Consider the following 17,447-nt stretch of genomic DNA (forward strand, 5'->3'; position numbering starts at 1 on the left):
GTAACCAATGGACTCAATGGTTTCCAGGGTACAACCTATGATTCCTAGCCTGCCACTCAAATACATCATGAACCAATTCCAGGTCCTTACTGCTCATTCTCCCAAACATCATTTTGTGCTTTTGACACAAGGAATGAGGTAGAATGTGTTTCTTAATATTCCACTCTTGGTTAGAACATGGTGACCAGTTGAGTTTGGATCCATTTCTGAAATAAACTACAAAAGATAAGGATTCGAACTGTAAAAATAAGAGAAGTATAGAACACATATGACCATGTCTAGGAGACAGTTTTGTTCTGGTAAAAGGAGAGTAAAGCTGTTTATTCCGTTGCCTCAACTGCAGTGGGTTTTTGGGCAGTGGGAATGGAATACATAATCCTGCTAGGTGACTAATTTTTACACAGCATCGACATCTTTGAATTATTTAATTACATTTTGCCTCTGTATTTCCACAAGATTGTGCTTACTCAGTTACATCACTTTTACATTTTAGTTTTTATTGCATCACACTGAAACCGTCTCCTTAATTTTTCTTCTCGTGTTTAACTGTAAGATTTTACAAAACAGAGAAACTTCTCTTGACTAGTTGTGAATAGAATTTGGAGCCAAAAACATACTTGAGGAATAAATTAATATATAATTTCTAATTATATTGCTAACTGAACATGAAGTTACACTATCAGTGCAGATAAAGAAGAAAGCCTAATGGTTATGGTGGAAGGATGGGTATCAAGAAGGAAGCTCATTCTGTACAGAGGAGGCCAGAAGGGAAGCATAGTGTTGTAACAATCTTCATGAATTGTGCTTGCTCCTTACTGCCTAGCATGGGAATAAACTGGAGTAAGCTCACTTACTTTTGCCTTTATTATGCTTATTATGCTTTCATGTTCTACATACTCCAATTCAGTGTTCATTTTTCTCAAGGTTAAAGGGTTGTTTGAATTTGTACAACGTATTCTTGCATTGCTGTGGAAAGAATGTATAACTTTCATTTCCATTTACTAGAGTTTATATGCACTTTACCCCTTGTAAACAAAATACTTCAGATTCATGCTTCTTACAAAACCTCATTTATTAATACTTTCAGTGTTTAAATGATACAGAAATGTACATGCTTTCAAACTATATTAGTTGCTTAAAAATGTCAAGAAAGGTAAGTTTATGTCATCTGCCACCTGCTAATGTCTATAAAACCATTCCTGTCTGAGATACTGAATTGCTTTCCATTTTATTAACATTGCATGAATATAAACTCGGCCCTTTTAAATCACAGATTTCCTGCAGTGTTGATTGGCCTGAAGCTGGATAAATCCAGACAAATATTTATGGTGCCAAGAGTTGTGTACATAAATATCCTTGCCTTGAAAATGTTTCCAGTGTACTGTTAAACTGCCAAGGTAACATAATTTAACAAAGAAAGCAGAGAGCCAGCGGTCACCCAGTTTGAATTCTTTTTCTATTTCCACTTTTAATACATGATTATGAATCACCAGCATCTTTCCAAAGTCTAACTTTCACTTTGTGAATAGGAAAAGCCAGTTTGAGAGTCATTAGGGCAAAGGGCTGGGTCGACGGTTTTTAGAAACTTTACAAATGTAAATTACTAAGTTGTAAAACGTTACAACTTCCATAAGAAAATATCACCAACTAGATACTATTAGGCAAGAACCAATTGCCATAGACTGGTGGCAGTAAAGGTCAGGATCAAGATACTGGCAAATTGAGTTTCTATGACACTTCATTCAGTATACCATAAATGTGAGAGAGAATAAGGGAGGGTTATGGGAAAGGACTGAGGGAGAAAAGGGAAGGGGGGAAATATGTAATAATATTTTAATTTCTAAAACTTAAAAATTTCTCAGGAGGGCCTGCTTTCTGGGGTTTACAGATATTTCTTTTTTGATCTAGTCTTTACAAGATGGGAGGAGAGAGAAACCTCACTCTTCTAATCTCAATCCCGAGGGCTTCAGTCTTATAACTTAGTCACTTCCCAATAGCCCGCACCACCCATTACACTACAATGGTGTCATGGGAACTCTTTTTCTAGAGAGCTACACCAATACCTACCCCTTCTTATAGAGCACCATTCACAGACTGAGGCATGGCTCCACCAGTGTCCAACTGGGGTAACCAATGTTTACCAGGAATATTTACAGAGAGCAGGAGTGAGCAGTCATTCAAAGGGGTGTGTATGAGCCAAAGCAACCACATGACTGGAAAGTCTTAACATTGATGAAAACTTTCTCAGAGGTGGAGCTCCACTTTAGTGAACCTTGCACACTTTACACATTCCAGCACCCCCAAAGTCAGAAGACCATGTGCAGTTAAGGAATAATTACATATAGCTAGTTGCAAGCTACAGGAATGAGTAGCTGAGATGAGGCGACAGCCCAGTGACCTTCTCCATAGTCCTCCTTCTATTAGAGATCAACAGCTATCAACAAGTCCAGTTTTGAAGGTTGACTGCAAATAGTCACAGCTTCTCTGATGCAGAAGATGGTGGGTACTCTCAAAGTATTGTAGAAAATATTCTACAATACTTGGGTTGAGGAAAATTTATGTAATGCTGAATGGACATGAATATTCATAACAATGGTGTTTAATTTGTGAGGAAATGGGCTTGCATTTATTGTTACTCTTCACAATGCATTTGCAAATTAATTTGCAATGCTACTTCGGACCATTCCTCAACTGTTTGCTCTTCTTCAGACTTAGATCTAAATGCTCTGTTATTCCGTTTGCTCCTGGTAATAAGTATTTAAAGTAGGTGTTGTCATTTCCACATTCCAATGAGAGTGTGTGGCCAGCACAAGCTTTCCCAGATTAAAAATGAAAAGGCCAGGGTTCAAACCATGAGATTCTGAAGCTGGAGTGTCAGTCTTATGCTGTGTTTTCTCCAATGCATCTAAACTTAGAAAGGAGCAGCGGTTTGCTGAAGCTCACCAGCTCTCGAGCAGGATTGGTAGGAATGCCCTGGTGTGTTGGACAACGCAACCTGTATCTCTATGACTGTGATATTAATGTGCTTGGCATCTTCTTCATCACTTTTTCCTCTTGAATCATGAGGATAATTGGAGTCAGTGTTCTACTGAATGCCATGACCTCCCTAATCTTAAAATCTCAATCTTACTAATGAATTCTAGTAAGAGGATATGAAAGTGAATTATGTATCAAAGGAGGAGTCAATTTCATTTAAATCTTTAGATATTCAACTTCTCTTATTGCTTAAATGAGGGATTTAGGTTTTGGAGTTTCATTTCCATTCTAGCCTTGCCTTAGTGTGGTGAATAGCTGTTTTCATCTTATTAAGCTCCAGTACCTAATTTAGTGCTCAGAATTCTGCACTGTATCATATACCAAAAATATCTGTAATGAGGATACAGAGAGGTTTTTTTTATAATTTAAGACTTGGTCAGATTGTACACGCTATATAATTGTTGATTAAAATGACTCACATATTATTTTCTTTAGGATAAATTCTTTTAAAGGAATTAGCTGAATTTTCTTGAATTGTTTAATATGTCTTTGTTCATAATATAAAAAACATGAGACAATGACAGAGCCAAATTATACAGGGTAATCAGCTTAAAGCCATCATTTAATTTTTCTAACTGAAGCTTTTGAGCTAAGTCATCTTGTTAAGACTGTGACCTTCACAGAGAAACCCAAGTGACTAACCAGTAAAGCCTTAGACAGGTGTGGGATGTACTGGTATTTCCTGAACTTTCCCTGGTGAGATGCAAAGAAACATCTCTCCTGCCTGGATAAGGCATCAATGACAGATCAAAGAATGTTTCTCTGAAAGTTCAGATTTGCAAACCAGTGAGTTCATTGGGCTTACAGAGTATTGTGAAGGATACTCACAGGGATGTAAGTGGCACGAAAACAGCCACACCACCAAATGCCTCACCACAATATAGATGATAACTTCTCCATCCCTGCATACATAGAGTACCCTTCTTCAGTTAACCTTCTACATTTTATACATTCTAGGGCATCTCAGAATGCATCTAGAAAACAAGTAGCTGCATGCTTCTGGAGAGAGGCACTTCGTCTAATGACTCTGTGTAGCCTTCCCTTCTGTGAAGGCATGTCAAAAGGCTAACTCTTGAGTTAACCCATGAGTAGTCATGATTGTTTCTGATGAAGATGGTCATGACTGCTGGGCTCAGAATACAACATTCTACAAAACCAGGTTAGTGATTTGAATATACTTTCAGTATCTTAGCCACAAATGGACTTATTTCCAAAGTAAATATATTTTCACACTACTTCTTTGGGTAGTTGTCTATACACTACTTTTGCAGGTAGTTGATTGCCTCTACTTAATAGCGTTTACTGTAAGCCTGATTTCATGTGGACAGAGGAGGAACTGAAGATTTATGTAGGTTTGGTTTTTATGTTGCCAGGGCAGTCCTATATAAGCCACAGTTATAGTTTTTAATACATCTGAGTTCCTGCTACTAGTGCTGTAAGATAGGCACCTTCTTGTTGGGACTAATGGATCCTGGCCTGCAATTGCTCTTCCCTGTCTATAGCCTTCTAATTGAAGTTACTAAAAGCTGTGCTTTAACTAGAGGATCAGAGGCTAGGATTTTCACCTGTTGGCCATTGACTGCACTGTATTTAAGCCTCCATGGTGCTATTAAAGATGGGCTTTGGGTACCAGTGTCTGAAGGGTACAGTCTGTCTCTGTGTGCGTTTTCTCAACCTCTAGCCCCTTGCCCAAAGCTCGCGAAATGGATTCTAGCACATAGAGCACAGATGGGGGGTGGGGTGGGGGTGTGCGCAGCACCTTCTATGCAATCCCAATGCACCTTTAATAAGCACAATAATGCTTTTTAAGGATGTGCATACTGTAATCCTTGAAATTGGAAACTATGTTAGATTGCATAGCGAAGGGAACTGTACTGATATGCTTAAGGATATAGGCCTTGGGATGAGGAAGATTATTCATTATTATTATTACTATGATTATCCTCATTCATGCAATTTAGTCATATGAGTCCTTAAAAAATAGGACATTTTTCTGGTTGCAATCAAAGAGATGTAATGTATGAGTGCAATCCATAAATAGCTTTGAAGGCAGATTAAAGGTACCATGAACGAAGGAAGACAGGTGGCCTTTGAAAGCAGGGAACAGATACAGAACAAGTTTTATCCAAGAGCCCAAAGAAAGCAATGCAGGTCTCTTGGTTGAATCTGGTGAACCCTGTATTGGATTAATGATCAACAGAGCTGTGAGATAATAAGTTTGTACTGATTAAATAACCATGTTGGTACTAATTGCTTCTTGAGCAACTGTAAATATGAATACATCATCACCATGAAAGATGGCTCCTAAACCACAGCAATAGGACTCAGTAAGAACTGTCTTTGGAAGAATACTTAAAATTTTTTGGGTATTATGCTATGCAGTGTGTGTGTGTGTTCATCATACATCACCTCTATATATGTGTAGTAATACATTCTCATTGGGACCACCAGCCTGCAAATAATGACATGGAGACTTATTATAAATTATTAGAGCTCAGCCTTAGCTTAGGCTTGTTTCTGACTATTTCTTATAACTTAAATCACCGAATATTTTTTAATATACACTCTTCCACGTGGCCTGTTACCTCATCTCTGTACTGCTCATTCTGCTTCTTCTGTTTTTAGCTGGAGACTCTGCCTTTCTTCTTCCCAGAGTTCTATCTCTGCCCAGAATTCCCACCTATACTCTCTTGCCTAGTTATTGGCCATTCAGATTTTCATTACACAAATCATAGCAATACATTTTTACACAGTGTACAAATATCCCACAACAAATGTGTATTATTGTTTCTTCTTCATAGATGTGGAAAAATAAGACTTGAAAAGTTTAAGTAAGTTATACATACCACACATCTAATAAGTAACACAATTGTTGTGGAAAAGCATATAAATCTGGAGACAGAATCCATCATGTATCCTTGTATACATCCATGTATATGCACAACACTGGGATTGTTTTTGTTCTTCAGAGAGATTCAAAAGCAACAAACCTCATTTAAAGGCAAATTTTATCATGTCAGAACTAACGAGGAACAGAACATTAATTACCTTACTGTCAATCTTTTCTCCATAATGCTTTCTTATTAATTATAGGTGCTTATTAATATATAGGTACTGAGTATATGGTGATTAAATAATTAATGAATCTTGTACCATGGAAATCAAGGGATACAATTTATTATATTTGTAATGCTATATAGTAAATTCATAGGGGTCAACTTTGTTTTTTAATTTCAAAACAAACCCCAAGAGATAGATTTTAAGATATTAAGAGGTTAGTCTTTGTTTGTAAAATTGGAAAGCATAACTATAGGTTATTTCAAAGAAGTGATCTGAAGCTCATTTGTGATTTGTTTTAATATTTGACATCACTGATAAGAGAAGATTTCTTAAGATAATATAATTAAGTAAAGAGTATATATTTAAATTTCAACCCGAGTGTTAATTTTCAGGATAATATTAAAAGAGATTACTTAATAATATCAAGGAAATTAAATGACCTGTTTTTTAGACAAGGTTTTTGGTTTTCTGTTTTTGAATTGTGATTAAAATTAGAAAGATAACAGTGTCTAATTAAACCATATTTTGGCCATCCACAAATGGTCACAGAAGTTGAAGCATGAACTTGTGAGCAACAGTGAGACCTCATTGACTACTAATCTTCTTTTCCCATATTAGTCAATTCATCAGTGACCACTCAGTGCCTAAGGAAGACTGTACATGGTGTTGAAGTTTCAGTTTCATAGGGATGTACATTTCAATAAAATTGGCAAAGAAGTGTATTGAACAGTGGACAATTCATAGAACCAAAATCACCTTTTAATACCCATTTACTTCTAAATATTTGAAGGAAGATTCACAAGTCAAAATAATGATTGATCTTATTAATTAAAAGAATTATCTATCCTCCTAATAGAAAGATAAAGGGTATAATTTTTAGCAACAAAATCATAGGAAATGATTACTTACATTTAACAGAAATTCCAGTAGTTATGAACAAGATACTCAGGCAAGAGCTATAGCAAATTTAAAAGTAGCTAGTTTTGATAGATAACATGCTGAATTGTCTTATTTCTATCAGTGGTGATCTAGGCTCATTCCCTGAGATTCACATGATGGAAGGAGAGAATCACTTCCTGCCAAAGACATCCACATGAATGCTGTCACACTTATGTGACCCCCACCATCATATACTTATCTACAATAATAATAAATAATATAACTGATGCTAATATGATCTTCACACTTGTCTATATTCATGACATATAGTAACATGATTAATTATACATGCTATAATGTATTAGTGTGTAATAAGCAATTAAGGTGCAAATATTTCATTTTTAAGAGTACAGATGTAGTACCTATATGTTTTTTGCCACAATAGAATATATAGTATGTCTTGATTTGCCCATTCAAATTTTTAATTATGACTATATAGTCACAACCTCAAAAGTTGGGATGGATATATTAGGGGAGTGAAATCAAGAGCTTTCCATGAGAATACTTATGGTAATTTGAGCAATTCAGGTCAGATATCAATCTCAAAGCCAAATTAGTTCCAGAGAGTACTGGTCAGAAGTGTATGTGCAGGATTCTCTCTTACCTGCTCTTTCCCAAATAACCTCTCAGAGGCTTAATAATACTTATAAGTGCTTGGCCAATGGCTCAGGCTTATTACTAGCTAGCTCTTACATTTAAATTAACATACACATATATACATATATGTGTGTGTATATATATATTATCTATGCCTTGTCATGTGGTTCATGGCTTATTATATCTTTTTTTACATGTCTTGCTTCCTAAGAGGCTGACAAATGTCTCCTAGACTCTACCCTTCTCTTGTATCTCTGCTTGGATTTCCCACCTAATTTTATCCTGCCTTGTCATAGGCCAAAACACATTTATTTATCAACCAATTAGAACAACATATCCACAGCATACAGAAAGAGATTCCTAAGCACATCAGAGAATGGAAACAAATGAAAACAGAGCTTGGGGCATAGAGAGAGGGATTTGAATGACCTGAGGCAGGGGAGCATGTCCATACAGTGGTCCACACAGGGGAGCAAGTCCATGCAGTGGTGGTAGAAAGGAAGGGATAAGAAGAGTAGAAGATGGCCAGACCTGGAGCCTGTGAGACAGCCAATGTCTTGGGAACTAGTGACCAACTTCAGTATCCCCTCCTGTATCTGAGTAACAGTTGCTTCTCTGCATTTTCAGGGTAATTTCCTTTCACATAATACAAGGTTCTGTCCTTTGTCTCCTCTGGAATGTTCCTTCCTAATAGTCTATCCCTCTTGACTGTGACTAACTCAAGTTTGTCTTGAAAACTCTTCTCTCCACCTCACTGTTGATTCTTAAAAGTATCTAGCTGATTTTCTTTTCATTCCCTGAAGGTATCTACATTTATTGAAAGGAGAATGTGTATTGGTCTTAGGAAATTCTGATTTGCATAAGCTCTAACAGGAAGTCATGTGTGCATTAATTATGCTTTGCCATTGACTGATAGCTTCTTGGAAATAAAGTGCCAGTATTTTTAGTTCTTAATCTTAAAATAACTCATTTTCAAATGCTACAAACCCTTAATGAATATCCACATTTGTATACATTATTTAAGCTATAATTTCCTATACTAAACAGTCATTAGATTAACATGCATCTTTAGAGTTCTTTCCAGCTGTACCAAATTAGCTTTTCTGAGTTCTTTGGTTTATGATTTGAGGGAATGCAGAAACTACTGCTTTTTAACTTATATTCCAAGGGTTACAAACAGCAATTTGACTTTAAAATGCCATTTAGAATGAATGTTTTCCTCCTGCTAGTATGCACACTCGAAGAAAATGTAGATTTTTTTTCTCCAAGAAATATTGAATATTAAAATATAGCTTAATCTCATTTGCAGAGGAGAAAACAGATACAGGCGTTTTTAAATGTTCTTAAAATAAGTCTTTATTATGAGAAGCTCTTCGTTCTTTTATTCCCTATTAATCAGATAGGTGGGACAGACATTTTAGTTTGGATACTAATTATCACTAAGAAAAAAAATCTGAGAGTTGAAATGAGGTGATGTAAAATGAAAATCAATATTTTAAACATTTTCTAGGATTTTAACAAATAGTTAATGGTGCCTAATTTGGGGGGTATTTGCCAAAGCATCCTTGGTTTGATTTTTTTTGCCACCTTCTTTTCTGAGTGCTCTAACAACTGGATGCAGAACAACAATGAACCAGTCCCTTCATCAGTTGCAGTAAACATGCTGTCTACTTCCTATTTCCCCTTCCAACCTCTAGAAATGGGCTGTCCATCCATCTTTTCTTTCTCAGTGGCTAGGGATTCCTTCCACATACTTCTTTCTGTTTGTGATTAACATTTCTTTGACAAGTTCTTATTTTCTGTCTCTTGAAATGGAAACCCCTGCTGCTGTCATTTCTTTTTCTTTAGATTTCCTTCAGATCTCTTTCAGCCAGCTTCCTATCTCCTGGTGTGTAAAGAACCCACGGATGGCATAAATCTCTTTTCCTAGTTTTGCTTCTTGTTATTCAAAATACTCAGAATGCTGATTGAATGATAAAAGTGGCAGGTATGGTGTGTGGTGTGTTTATAAATAGCTGTTCACTTGGTGATTTAAATGTAATTTATGTGCATGGATTCATTAGTAGTCTAGATTTTCATGTAATATGGAGAATCAGCTGGGGTCCTTTCAGCAAATAAAGAAATGAATGTTAGAAAGACAGGCTTTAGAAGGAATGTCACCTAAAACCACAAGACTGTAACTTTGTTCAACGGGATAGGTAATTATCAATAAATTTATACATTCACCAAACATCTATTAATTTGGAGACTTTCAAATAGTAGATGTAAGTCCAATACAGTTGATTTTGCCAACTTCTGATAAGTTTTCAGTAAACTTATCAATATTTACATTTGTGTTTCAACAAAGCTTCTTCTCTGCGCTTACGGTCAGTTTCACAGAGTTCTGCTGTTTTTTGATGCTGTCTTACACAGTTTCACTTCAAATTTTTATTCTAAGGCGTTTTCTCATTATGACAAATAACAAAAGTTGTCTTAAATATCCTGAAGCCTGTGATCTTTGTACAAAGAGTTCCTTACATAGACTGTGTAACTGGGAGAAGGTGAACGGTAAAGTGCAAGAAAGAGTTACCTAAGGAAGCCAGACTTCAGAAGGAAACTGCTCCTACAGGTACCCTGTGGAGCTCAATTCTACCTGCAGAGCTGGTCTCAGTTGGATGCAAGGGTCATTGACTGTGGAGCAGCCTCTTGGCAGATAGTGCTCTCCTAGGACAGGTATAGCCTTGGACAAGGGGAGCTGTTCTGCATTGCCGGCAACTTCACTATAGCTGGAGAAATGGACACCTCAAGTTGGTAGTGAAGACTGATACCTTGCATCATTCTCCTCTTCTGGTTTGAGGCAGAGCTGGTTCCTGAGAGTCTTGAAGTGGTGATGTCTTTCAGTTCAGACCTTTTAGGTTGTCCATGTGGTAGGGGTCAGGTAGCCAGTTCTTCAACTCTCCGTAAACTTCATCTGTTCTAAACTGAGACCTTGAGATAGTTTGCTGCTTAAAAAAAAAAAGGTTTTATTATTTATTGGTGTGTATGTATGGTGTGGGGGTGATGTCTGGCATGTGATGTGTGTGTGAGTGTATGTGTTAGTGTGTGCGAGAGTGTGTGTATATGTGAGTGTGTATATCTGTGAGTGTATTGTGTTGTGTGTGTGAGTGTATGTGTGAGTACGTGTGAGAATGTGTGTGAGTGTGCGTGAGAGTGTGTGTTGTGTGTGAGTGTGTATGTGTTAGAGCGTATGTGTGAGTGTATGTGGTGCATGTATGTGTGAGTATGTGTATGTCAGAGTACTATTTTCAGGAGTCAGTTCTGTCTCTACCATGTGGCTCCCAGGGATTAAACTAAGGTCATCAGGCTTGGCAGCAGGTACCTTTACCTGCTAAGCCTTCTCACTTACCCTTTTAAAATAAAGTTTATCCCAGTACCTTTGTGCATATGCTTGGCTATACTTAGCAGGCTTAGCAGATCCAACAGTGACTGTGAACTTCAGCACCTAAATATGTGTCATCTAAATCTCCACAGCAAATGCTGATCTTGATCTATAAACTTATCTTGGGCTTGCTTGTTCATTAGGACTTGTTGTGTAAGGCCTCTTGAGACTAAACTTGGGCCTGGGGTATGGCCATACCTGCCACGTTGCATTTGTGTACAGAAGTCAGAAGGCTGAGACAAAGAATGGAGTAATAGACTTCATCTCAGGGTACATGGAGCTAAACCAAGCCATGGCCATTGTGGCTTTTCTGTGAACAACATCTGATGGTCAAAGAGCTTTGTCAGAGGACAAGCAGTAATACTACTTAACATAGTAGGTTAAGGACCACTATGCCCAGTGGCAACCTTAATTGTTGAATGAGTATTGTTCTTCTTAGGACATATAATCAGAATAACAAAACAGGAGAGAACTTCCTCAAGCCACCAACAGCTGTGTGAAACCCCAATGATTATTTCAGCTTGAGGTTAAAGATTCAGGGCCACAGACTTTCTAGGTTACCTAGGCTTCAGCTTCTGTCTGCTGTCAACTGTGAAGAAGCACTGCGTCTTCCTAGATTCTGATGGACAATGAAATTTACTAACGTGACACAATCCACCCCATCCCCTCATTATTTTTGTTGTGATCCTACTAGTTTTTATTTATTTATTTATTTATTTATTTATTTATTTATTTTGGTTTTTTGAGACAGGGCTTCTCTGTGGCTTTGGAGCCTGTCCTGGAACTAGCTCTTGTAGACCAGGCTGGTCTCGAACTCACAGAGATCCGCCTGCCTCTGCCTCCCGAGTGCTGGGATTAAAGGCGTGCGCCACCACTGCCCGGCTTCCTACTAGTTTTTAAATTGTTAAGCAATGTTTATTCAGTTTGACCTCTTCCTGAGATCAATGGATTTTCATTGGCCTCTTTTTAATTGATCTTTACACATTAATTTGTGACTGTGTTGAGGAACACAGTGCTTTTTCTCCTGTGAGTGTGTATTTTCCATATTCTAATCACAGAATGAAGAGAGCTATAGAATCTAAAAACATCCGCTTGCACTTTTTCTTAACACTCCTTCCATTAAGCTGGTGATAAAAGGCCCACTTGAGGATTGTGTTCATTGCCTAAAGTGAATGTTTTAAATTTAATGATACAATCAAAATCATTTTTCCCCGGTAACCACTATTGTGCTCGTTTGAATGGATTCCAGTGCAGTTGTCTTTCCTTTTGCGCTATGCTTCCTGTGTAGATACAAGCGAGATGGTGTGGTTCACGTGTAGCAAGTGTCCAGCTAATACCGCAATTTATTTTGCCCATTATTTATCTCTGTCAGGATGAATGCCTGCCTGGTTCCCAGCCTTGGTTCACAGCCATTATTTTGATAATGTTACTTCTGCATTTTAAGAATTCCACATGGAGTTGCTGAAAATGCTGAGAAGTACTTCAGACATGAAGATTAAATCTCAAGGAATTTTGGTCTTTCAAGTAGCATGCTAAATTGCTCTTCACAACCCTGTATTAATGAATGTCAGGTCAAGCCACTGTGAAGGCTTTGTGCTCACTTGGGAATACCCCAGTGAGTTATCTGGACTGTGCCAACCCCAAACTGATTTGAACAGTAGACTTTGAATGGACTCAAACTACTTTCTATTCTGAGAATAGCTACTTAGCTACAAATTCGGCAGTAGATTTTAAAATTAGATTTCAGAATCATGTTGAAAAGATAACGTTTTTTTTTGTGTGTGTGTGTGTGTGTTCAAATTTGCCTAAGTACTATTTTGTCCCCTCCCACCACCTTTTTTCTAGATAATGGCACAGATATCAAAGGATGAATTTAGCTTTTCTGTTGAATCAGGTCTAGAGCTAAATTGTTTTCACCTCACTTTTTATCTTGCCTCAGGTTTAGTGCTAAGTGGCGAGCCCTTCAATGAATAGCAACCAAGCTTTGCCAGTCTTGTAGGGCAACAAAGGATCTAAACCAAGGGCAAAGGGGAAGACAGGAGGGTAATACCTCTTACCTTCCACCTAAAACTCCTTTATTTTGACCCTTAAATGCCTTGCTGTGTATTCACAAATACTCCTTCCAAATGCAGCAGGGGTTCTGGGAGGGGCCCACTCATGTTTGAGAACTGTCTGTGAGAGACTGACAGCTTGTACTTTAGTTTCACTGAAACAGTCTCGCTTTGTGGAAGTTGGAAGACAAACGAGCTCTACCATGAACTGAAACCTTCTAGTTATAAAGTTTTTAATATCATAGCCATCTAAGAATTCTTTAGCTATGTGGAACACAATGAAGATGTGATTTTTAAAGTTACCCAAGGATCATAAGAAGTTGAATATTTAAATCCCAAACACTTTTAGATCCAAACCTTTCTGGGTGCCAACATGATGGCTCCAAGTAGAAAACCTTGTCATAAAACTTCATTTCCTTAAGAAATAATTTGAAAATATGAAATGAAATTGTCTTGGGATATCTATCAATTTATCTGTCTGTCTGTATATCTACATCTATGTATATATATACATATATATGTACGTATGTATCTCTATATCTATTTCATTCAAATTTGGGTTTAAATTTGGCTATAGACCTGTGCATTTTATTATGTATATTCAAATAGAGATTTGAGGGATCTGATTTCTAAAATATCCTGGTGCCATATATTTTGAATAAAGAGCACTTAGTCTGTAGCAAACACAGTTTATAAAAAGGTAAAATGTATATAATATTTAAAATTTAAATAAAGATTAAGTAACATGTAAAAACTGCCATTTTTGCATGTGTATTTCTGTGTGGTTTGTATAGCCATGTGTGTGGATATATGTGGGGGGCATATGTGTGGAGGCCAGAGGATGATGTCAGCTGACACCCTCAATTGCACTGCACCTTAAATATTGAGGAAGGATCTCTCACTTGAACTTGGAGCTCACCAGTTCAGATAGTCTGGCTGGTCATCTTGGCCTGGGAATGTCTTATCTCCATATCGTGCGTCCTGGGATTACGAGCAGGCCACCAAGACCACCCGGCATTTATATGGCTTCTAGGGAACTGAATGTTGGTCCTTCCGCTTTGCAGCAGGTACTTTCCCTCACTGAACCTTCTCCCCATGCCAGCTGGAAGGTTCGGAGAAAGAGTTATTTTGATTTTAGCTCATTGCTATACAGTAGTACTATACAGACCACAGTGGATAATGTTTCCTTTTCATCTCTTTTATCCTAGCCATTTTATCTGTCTATCTATCTATCTATCTATCTATCTATCTATCTATCTATCTATCTCTCTCTCTCTCTATATATATATGTGTGTGTGTGTGTATATAGTGTATATATATATATATATATATATATATATATATATATATATATATTCTAGCCAGAATTTGCTGCTTCAGAGTCAGCCTGTGGTGTCATGCTAGGAATGAACTTCAACTGGGCATTGAGTATTGAGTATTGATAACCCATCCCAGCATGTAAAAACGACATTAGCAACATGTATGAACGTGAACACAGAGCACAGTGTTCTTCAGATGCCCATACTTGTCTTCACAGTCTTGAATTCATTATCGTCTGCATTTTGCTAGGATATATTTCAAAAAGCCATGGGAAGGCACATTTTTATCATTATACTCTTCAAGAAGAAGCACGGGATGAAAAAAAAGCACCAAGTCACATGAAAAAGTATTTAGAATCCAGAATCAAACCGATGGCATCAATTAGGTTTTGCTGTAATTACTTAAGGATATTTGTCCTACACACTGGGTAGATGTTATAATCAACCTTATTTTTATAATTACCACGCCTCCCTACCCTACAATTAACATTCCCAGAAGCTGGACTGTGATGTTAAAGCGTACGTCTCCCGCTGTTTCCTAAAGCTTGCCTCCAAACGACTGAAGCAGTCAGTTATAGGATCTCCCTTGAGAGTGTGGTGTGTGCAGCATTGCTGTAAGCAATGCTGCAGGATGGTGTCAGAACATATTCAAGGTCTGAACCAAGCCTGGATTTCTCCACTGGGCATTAGATGGCAGTGTTTGTCAAGGCATTCGAAGCTGACTTACATTTCAGCGATTTCTAAAGGCCCTCATAATTCTCCTTCCAGTATTTCAAGAAGCCGTTACTTATCCAGCATTTTCTGTTTCTGCCAAGAGAATGTGCAGCTCATCTGTGACCTGCTTTATATACTCATTTAAGGGAAACTCTTTTAAGACAAATGACTATTGTCAGATATCGATAGCATTATATCTCTAATATTTCCATCGGACAGTTTAGCTTTTCTCTGCTTATGGCTAATGTATATATGTCAAAAGTTATTATTTCAAAGTTAGAGGGTTGCCAATATTAAATAGCATTTACAATGGCAATTTAAATAGGGTTTATAGTCCACTGGAACTGGAGCAGCGCAATGACAGTCTGCTCCAAGCTGCTCAGTAACTTGCTAACCATGCCCAGGGAAACTGATCCCATGTTTCTTCATCTACAAAGTTGCCATGATATTAATTTCAATCTTATGATGCTGCTACCAAACATTAAGTGGGGTATTATTATATGCGAAGTGCTCAGAACAATGGCTGACCTTGTACAAGTATTCCCTATAGAAGGCGGAAAGGGTAACACGCAGTATTAACCATTCCTTGGAGGTGCTTCTACTTTCCAGGACACAAATGTCAGCAGTCAGAGTCATAAACTGTGTCTCTGGGCAGCCATCACCAGGTGGGTTGATCTCGTGCAGACCTAAAGCCTTGCACTGTGATTTACTTGCAGTCGCACAATGGGGAATTCTTTTCATCAAGGGATCAGCGCAGAGGTGACTTTTGCAATCAGAAATGCTATGTAATCAGATTCCTTCCATTCCTGCAGATGAACAGAGCTCAGGACACAGATTTGGCAACACGAAGAGGTGCCAAACTCAGGGACCTCAAAGAGTGGCAGGAAACTGCAGGATGTACTCATTAAAGGGGAGCAGGCATTTTCTGGGGCATGAGTAATTCTTGGCTGGCTTTCAGAAGAGCACTCTGGAGAAAATTCGGAAGATCATTTACCACTATAGACAAAGACTGGGGTATTGGAAGGCAAACATTTAAGATATTGTGGATAACACTTGAGGATGCTCAGCTCTGATGCTGTAAGGCACCTGAAATAGAAAGGGAACACGATAAGGGGCCCAGAAGACTCTGAGAGCAGCTTCCTGATGGTAGAAGGGAAGACTCATGCCTCATATCTTTAGCATGGTGCCTGACTAATGGTTCTCACCAATCCTTTGTGGGAAAAAGTATTTCTGCAATATGCAAAATAAAAATAATTGCCTCAAGTTGAAAGCTACCTGCACATCATGTACTTTGTTAGCTTCATTTTATTTTTAACTTGCTGTTTTTTTTCTCCATTGTGTTCCTGTGGTGATTTCAATAAGAATGCCCCCTAGATTCATATATTTAAATACTTAGATAGTGACACTATTTGAAAAGATTAGGCATGGCCTTGTTGGAGAAAGTGTGTCCCTGAGGTTGGGCTTTGAGGTTTCAAGAGCCAAAACCAGGCTCTGTCTCTTCCTGTAGTAGAAATCTCAGTAGTTTCTCTGGCACCATATTTACCTGCATGCTGCCCCGTGTTACCTGCTATGATGACAATGGACTAAACCTCTGAAACTGTAAAGCCCACTATGCATTTTCCTTTATAAGCGTTGCTGTGGTCATGATGTCCTTCTGACTAAGACAGTTCCTCAGCATAAAATTGAAAGTAAGTAACTTTCAATTATAATTTTTTCTCAGATTTAATTGATCAATTAACTAACTTGTGCATCAAATAATTAAGATGGGAAGAGTCAGTTCATAGGTTAATGGCCTAGAAAAAAACTTGAATACCACTTGTTAAGTCATTGTAATCATTTCCTCTGATGTTTTTCTTATTTGTGTAATATTTTAAATTAAGGAATTTAATTTAAATATTCTTACCAATCTTACAGATAGTTTTCAATTGTAAGAGCAATAAGACTTGAAAGATTTCACCTGGTGATGTCAGTAAAGATACTGGGTCCAAGACAAATGATCAAAATAAGTATTTTTATCCCACAGGACTTCCTTAATGTACGTAAGGAATTAAGTCTAATGTCACATGTATGTGTACTTACATATATCAGGTGACAGTTGCATACACATACATAGATCTTGTCCTCTTTGTGCTATATCGTCTAGTAAATATTAAGTGTAACATGATTTTTGTCTTTCAAAAGGTGAGATTTCCGGGGCTCTAGACATGACTTAATGCTGTGTGTCTCTTAATTTCCCCAGAGATAACATGCACTTTGATATTTAAATGTGACCTTCACTGCTTTCATTAGGTCTATCCACCCGCATTATCTAAT

This window comes from Arvicola amphibius, chromosome 13, assembly GCF_903992535.2.
Source record: "Arvicola amphibius chromosome 13, mArvAmp1.2, whole genome shotgun sequence".
NCBI lineage: Eukaryota > Metazoa > Chordata > Mammalia > Rodentia > Cricetidae > Arvicola > Arvicola amphibius.